General features: G+C 43.6%; 1 long non-coding RNA gene across 2 annotated transcripts; it reads right to left on the bottom strand.

Moving 5' to 3' along the window:
- Positions 1–685: 685 nt before the first annotated feature.
- LOC144701332 (uncharacterized) lies at positions 686–6025 on the bottom strand. Of its 2 annotated transcripts, XR_013580993.1 has the most exons (3): positions 4626–5813; positions 1394–1597; positions 686–903 (listed from the first exon to the last, which is right to left on the bottom strand). It is a non-coding gene; the product is annotated as an uncharacterized LOC144701332 (long non-coding RNA). The 2 variants fall into 2 exon arrangements; XR_013580994.1 differs by lacking the exon at positions 1394–1597 and having other exon boundaries at positions 4626–6025.
- Positions 6026–6734: the final 709 nt, after the last annotated feature.

Here is a 6734-nt window from a genome sequence, read left to right as displayed (position 1 = left end):
CCCATTAAAATTAGATAGGACAACCAATCAGCTATCATGCTATACAAGAATTCATCTCATCATAAAAGAACCATGGATATAGATACTCATCATCATTTCATCAGAGATTGTGTTGAAAATTGAAGCGTGGAGGAGTATGTGAAGACGGAGGAGCAACTTGCTAAAAAATTCACTAAGCCATTGGGAATAATTAAATTCAAATATTTATGTGAGAAGATGGCGTTGACTAAATTATTCAAGGAATAAAGATACAAGGAGGAGATTGAAGGTGGTGTTTCTTCTTCATCATGGTCTGCGGGCATGCGCTGAGTGCCGGGAGAAGCTTTCTCAGCGGGAAATTCAGGAGAATGGTTTGATCACTCATATGTCTGAGTTACTTGGTCGATTTAGATGTGTTTTAAGTGTCATTTTCTTTGTGTTCTTATGCTTATAAAAAGCTAATGAGTTTGTGATGTTTTTGTATCTTGAATTTTCAAAGTGAATCAGTCGTGAAGTTTATCTTCCCTTCTTCTCTCCTTTCTTTGAGTTTTGTGAGCGAGTGTGTAGAGGTGTTCTTGGATAACTCCTGGAACATACTACCGATAGATACGATAAGATAAGTAATCAAAAAATGATATCAATGATATGATTGAAAATAAAACAAAAGAAATATCTTTATTTTTTTTTTCAAACTTTAATTCAAATCTATCTCAAAAGAAAAATTTTATTAGAAGTAGTTGTGTTTTGGAAATCTATTACAACAGTTTACTCAAACTTGAATCAAATGTCAAACATCCATTTATTCAAATCAATTACCAATGAAATCCACACGCTCATATATTATCTTACCCCTCAATGACATCTCTTGATGGAGGACCAACCAGCTGATCGCATCCAGACTCGTCGCCAGCCCCTACGCGGAGCCTGAGAAGACATAAATAACCAACACTTCCACTATCAGGCTTGAAGCAACATTCGCGTCGTCTTGGAGCATCTTTAGTCGTCTTTATGTTCTTTTCTTTTTATCATCTTTGGACTATCGGAGGCCCTTCCTGCGTGAGTACTAGCGTCCTGCGTGTGTTTTCATGTTTAATTGTGATTTAGCTATCATCTTTAGGGGGAGGAAATCCATATGGGGCTTCTTCCCCCCCTAAATATCCCTTTTAAAGGGAAAGCCCAATGAGCTTTCTCCTTAAAAGCGGGCCCAATTGGGCCTCCCACAACCACCACTTCCTCTCTATAAGAAGGAGAAAGGGTGGACGTGGGAAGCTGGATGCTTGTTGTTTTGAACAATCCAGATCTGAATTTTCCTTTTGAGGGTTATTTTTTTTCACAATGTGATTGCTTTCTGGAGAAGGTATCGTAGAAGAAGAAGATACTGGTTTGCAGAAGAAGAGAGGAGAAATCCCCTTGCCTTACTCCGGTCGATTGTCATCCTTTCTTCTCACGATTGTGGCAGGAGAGAACGACGCATCTCAGGCGACTGGTTGTGTTGACCACGGCCATATATGATATTCGCCCCGTTGAACATAGCTACCAGAGAACGATCGTGCCGCATCGTCCTTCGACTTGCGCCATCCACCGTCTTTCGAGTTGCGCTGCCGTGATCGTATCCACCCTGGAATTCAAAGATCAAATTCTGTAGTGCTTGCTACTCTGTCCTCCATTCATCCTCTAAGATTTTGTGCTGTTAAGTGCGGGCCACTCCCGGACGCCGTCTTCATCGTGGGGTATTTAACTTGGTATCCTAGTTTGGTACCAGTCAGTTATCGCCTATGTTGAGGATCTTATCTTAATGGAGCCTAAAGTATGTATCCAACTCAAGAATCCACCAAGACTATTGGGATGAGAGTAAACAAACAACCCACACACTGATTTGGAGAAAATAACTTTCTTGAACAGGATGATAAGTGTTCACAATAGTTATCCAAAATAGCAAGCACAAAAGGGAGAAAAGAGAACAAGTTCACCAAAGGGACTAACCAACAAGAAGATACACCATTGGTGTCACCTTCTTCCAAAAGCCTAATTGCAAGATGCTTTGTCCCCAACTCTTCTCCAACCCTCCAATTAGGTAAGCTTGAATCCTCCAAGGATGCTCACAGGATGCTCTCAAGAATTCCTTTAGAATTCATCACACATGATGAGGAAGACGCCTCCTTTTATAGAGCTCCTTGGAAGCTTCTAGAAACCTCCCTCTCTAGAAGGTTTCCACAACTTTCTAGAACACCTAGAAAGACCCACAAACTTCTAGAAAGATCCATTAGCTTCTAGGTCCAGAGGACTCCATAAGATTCTAAAAGCAAGTAGAAGGTTCTAGAAGAGTCTTGATGGTTCTAGAAGCATCTAAAATATTCTAGAAGAGTCCACAGAATTCTAGATTATTCTGAAAGCTTCTAGAACATGAGTGTTGAACAAGTCAACCCTCACAGCCTAAACAAAAAAGATAAGAAGGGGCCCTTGGACGGAATTCGCCCTGAGATTCACCATCTCCCCCAAGAATATTATCATACTTTCCCTATCTGGTATTGCTCTTCTCAGTGATCTTCTTGGAATCCGCTGTGAGACCTATCATAATTCATTCGATCCATACTGGTCGCCAGATTATTTGGGCATTTTCTACGGGAAGACCTTAGTAATCCCGCACAGTCAACCCTCCTTCCCACTTGCACTGAATCCCTGGACGAACGATCAAGATTTATCAAATTTCAAAGCTCCATCCTTCGGTTTCTAAAATGAGTTTTGTTCCTCATCCGGGTTCAGAAGTTCATCCGAAGATTGCTATGACCAATTATATTGTCACGATGAACGTGGGCCTCGGATGTGAATCTTCTGAAGACTGCCGCCATTCCTAATCGACGGGTTATTTGGTCGAGAGAGACTACATCTCCTAGCGTCTACCTTCTCCTCCGTCGAGCCCAAATCTGCTGCTTTGCCTCCACGCCACATTGCCATAGTCCTTGATCAACATTGCTGCCGGATATTCTACACAAACGAGAGTGTCTTAATCTTTCAAAGGCACTCAAACCTACATGTTCGACCCTCCTCTCTCTTTACAGTGTTGATTACATCTTTCAATGCTGTCTCCAGATTGCTCATCGCCTTCGAGTGAATTTAAACGTAAATTTAGGATTATCCACCTTGTTTGTGTTGGAGAATTCCTTTGGCGATATCAGATCAACTCGTTCACGTCGACGGTGTGGATCTTAGTGGACGAAGGTCGTTCCCCACCATGTCGACCCTTCGAGCTGATCACGCGGGTCATTGGGAGCCAGATCGTAACTAAACCCGTCTTATGTCATCCAATTGCTCTGCGTCTCAAGTCCTCGACGATCAATGTATTTCTCATTAATAAATTTACTCACACCATATACTTCAATTCTCTTTATCTCATCGCATTTAGAGTCAACCTTCCACACGTAACACAAAGTGTCAATCCTGACCATTGTGTTACATCATCTCTGTTGTAATATTTCACATCTAGATAAGTTAACATAGTGAGGTGTTCAATGATCTTGTACAAGACTGTAAACAGCTTATGGCCATGTTGTTAATGTAGATCCCTGTCTCATGCACAAAGTAATGCCTCTCTATGTCATTCAACTTTAAGATATTGTATGCTGATGGATTCCCAACTTGCATCCAAATGTCTCTAAAGGTGAAGTCAGAAGTGTTGGCATGTACCTAGTATGGCTGATCTAACTTGAACAAACTGATTGGTTCACTCATCACAGCCCTCTTCGTATCCCTAAAAGTTTTCTGACACAGCTCGCCACTCTCATTAATAACAATATAGTGGGAATACAAGGAGGAAATGAACAAAATTGGAAGGTGTATATTATATGCTTTAAAGGTTATTTATTCCAAAATTGACCTTTTTCTATCTAATTTTTAAGGATTATGTACGCAACTTTGGAAAACTTATGATGCTCTAATTGCACCTCTTCTACTAAAGCATGTATATTTTGCTCATGATTGGTGTTTGGAAACATACAAGATGAACTAGTTTGATTTTTTATTTAAGCCCCTGATAATAGGAGTTAGCCATTCAAGAAGGAGGATTACTTATAAATACTTCTACCCTACATTGCCTTTTCTAGCTCTCCAAATTGCTCTATCTCCTCTGTGATGTCTTCATACTTGCAGCAAGACCTGTGTCACCCTCGGTTACTACTGATGAGGTGATGCCAGACGTCGTCTAGGAAGTCGTCCGGTCGACACCGAGTATGATGGCTTGGTGCCAATAAGTGATGATGGTATCGAACATCGACGGTGTCGTCGTACGTCAAGTAACCCTAACGGGTCAATGTAACTACGATGCAAAGATGAATGAATGCCCAATGTGTCATAAGTGCAGGCCCTGACTTGGGGGAGGCGCCGAGCTCCAAGCTTGGACGGGTCGCTGGGTGACGGTGACGGTGGCCTCTCGAACCTCGTCGGAGTGACGTAAGCGTCTACGGCCGAACGTACTCAGTTCGTAGGGCTCGCACGTAACGGACGATCTCGCCCGTATCGGCAAGACATTCACAGAGTCATAGTTTTCTCTCAATTTGCCTCTCTTACCTACCTAGCCCGAACGCGGTGGAGTCGAGATGAAACTATACTGCAAAAGGTAAGTAAACAAGCGAGGGCAGAGGACGGCGTACCTCATTGGCGCGTGGCTCATTGAGCAAGAGATCGTCGGTGGTTGCGGTGCACGAAGCGGGTGGAGTGGACAGGCGTCGGAGAGCGTACGGTCGCTCGACGAGCAACGATGATGCTGGAGCTCTGGTAAAGGTCAGAGAAGAGGGAATACAGTGGGCCGCGGAGAACCGGCTCAAGCATGATTCTGAACCGGGCACGTCCTTATGGGCCGATAGGCGCGTGTGGGTTCAGGAAGGCGAGACGAGCGGTGGCTCTCGGCACGTCAGCACACGCAGGTGGATCCACGGCAGGAGATCAAGGGTGGGGGCGAGCGATCGTCAGGGTTAGCACCAGCTATTGGCATCGATGCTCGCTGGTCAATGTCAAAGGGTGGCACCACGGGAGATATGCGGCAGACTGATGCATGTCCTACACAGCCGTAATTTGGTCTACCAGCAACAATTGTCTCCCCTGGGCAAGTCAGCTGCAAGTCCCTCCTCCGGCAGGGCAGAAGATCATCGCCCAGATCTGAGGGCCTCGTCCAGTGATGAGTAGTCGTTGGCGTCGTTCACAGAGGTCCAAATCCGCTGGTCACGTTCGGTTGATCGAAATCTACCATCCGGCTATTGGATTCAACAATCATGACTGTTGCTCAAATGAGGGCACCGTGCATTGACCATCACGATTGGTGGGTTCGTCCGCTAGCGTGAGAATTAGACAGAACCAGAATTTGGTACCTGCTGGTGATTCAGGCACGCCAGGGAGTTGCTCCCGCGTGGGTGTGGCAAAAATTTAGCACCTTGGTCATGAGACACCGTCCAAGAAATTCGTTCCCATAGATGGATTGCGCGCGCACCAGCGGAGGGCCGAAGTGGCCGAATTGGATCACCGTATGATCTTGGTCGTTCTTCGTGCAGTGGAATGCCAAAGGTGAGAAGGGGGCAGGGTCAGTCACGTGCACTAGCGGAGGGGCTAATGCGGGTGAATTGATCTGTCGTGATTCCCTTTGCTCTTCCTGCGGTGGATTGCCAAGGGCGAGAAGGAGCGATTTCAATCGAGAGGGACGGCCGTCCAGAGAAGAGGAACGGTGGCTCTCACGATTGAATTGAAGGTTCAGGAGGAGGGGGGAGAGGAGGGAGAGGGAACGGTGACACGGAAGCGAAGAAGAGAGAATAAAAAGAAAATAAAACAAAGACAAAGGCACAAGGGAGGGGATCCAAAATGGCTAAGGACCCATCCCCGTGACGATGAGGAAGTACGTACGGACGCGTCGCGAACGCAACAAAAACACAACAACGAGACGGGAAAACATAAAGCACGAGAGAGAGAACGATGAAAACAAAAAAAAGATAAGTGAGCAATTTCATCTGAGCTTCGACGACGGCGGTGGGAGGCGCGGACGACGTCGTCGACGATCTTTGATGGCGTGCGCCATCATGAGGTCCAACAGCACATAATTCAGTTACGACATTACATCTACTCAAGTTGACTTTCCATCTCCTACTCCAAAGTGCTGTCATGAAAGCATGAAATCCAAAAATTCCTAAAAACATGAAATGCACCATCAAATAATATGAAAAATATACATAATTTAATTACTAGTCTGCACAATTAAATTTAAATAACATGATATGAGTGTTGTACCACTACACAATCATTTACGAACTGGACATAGACAACACATTATTTGCTTTTGGATAACATCATAAATACCATGATGACATATATGATTTAACAGTCTACTTTATCATATATTGTCATTAATATCAAAATATGACTTTCTTTATTCGCCTCCTATCTGTAAGTTCTCATAAAAACATCATTGTATTAGTCATCATTGCTATGGTGCTTTAAAGGACATATACATAATTATCATTCCCTCCATTTCTATACTGCCATTTATGACTCCCACATGCATATTTTCAATTAATTTTATATTTGACACTACTTGACTTCATGGAAGACAAACAAAACATTATTAGAAGCTATCCCTCTCTCCTGCAGAAATTCTTCAAAGAAAATAATGGCTCACTTATGCCACACTAACTATTAGATTAATATCATGAATTTTACATGTTTATTTACGCTAAAAAGACTACGCATGCTTAAAATAATTAAAGATATTTTAGGGT

The sequence above is a fragment of the Wolffia australiana genome, chromosome 3 (genome assembly GCF_029677425.1).
Source record: "Wolffia australiana isolate 7733 chromosome 3, ASM2967742v1".
Classification (NCBI taxonomy): Eukaryota; Viridiplantae; Streptophyta; class Magnoliopsida; order Alismatales; family Araceae; genus Wolffia; species Wolffia australiana.
Note: the sequence above shows the minus strand (reverse complement) of the source record. Positions and strands in the feature narration are given on the sequence as shown.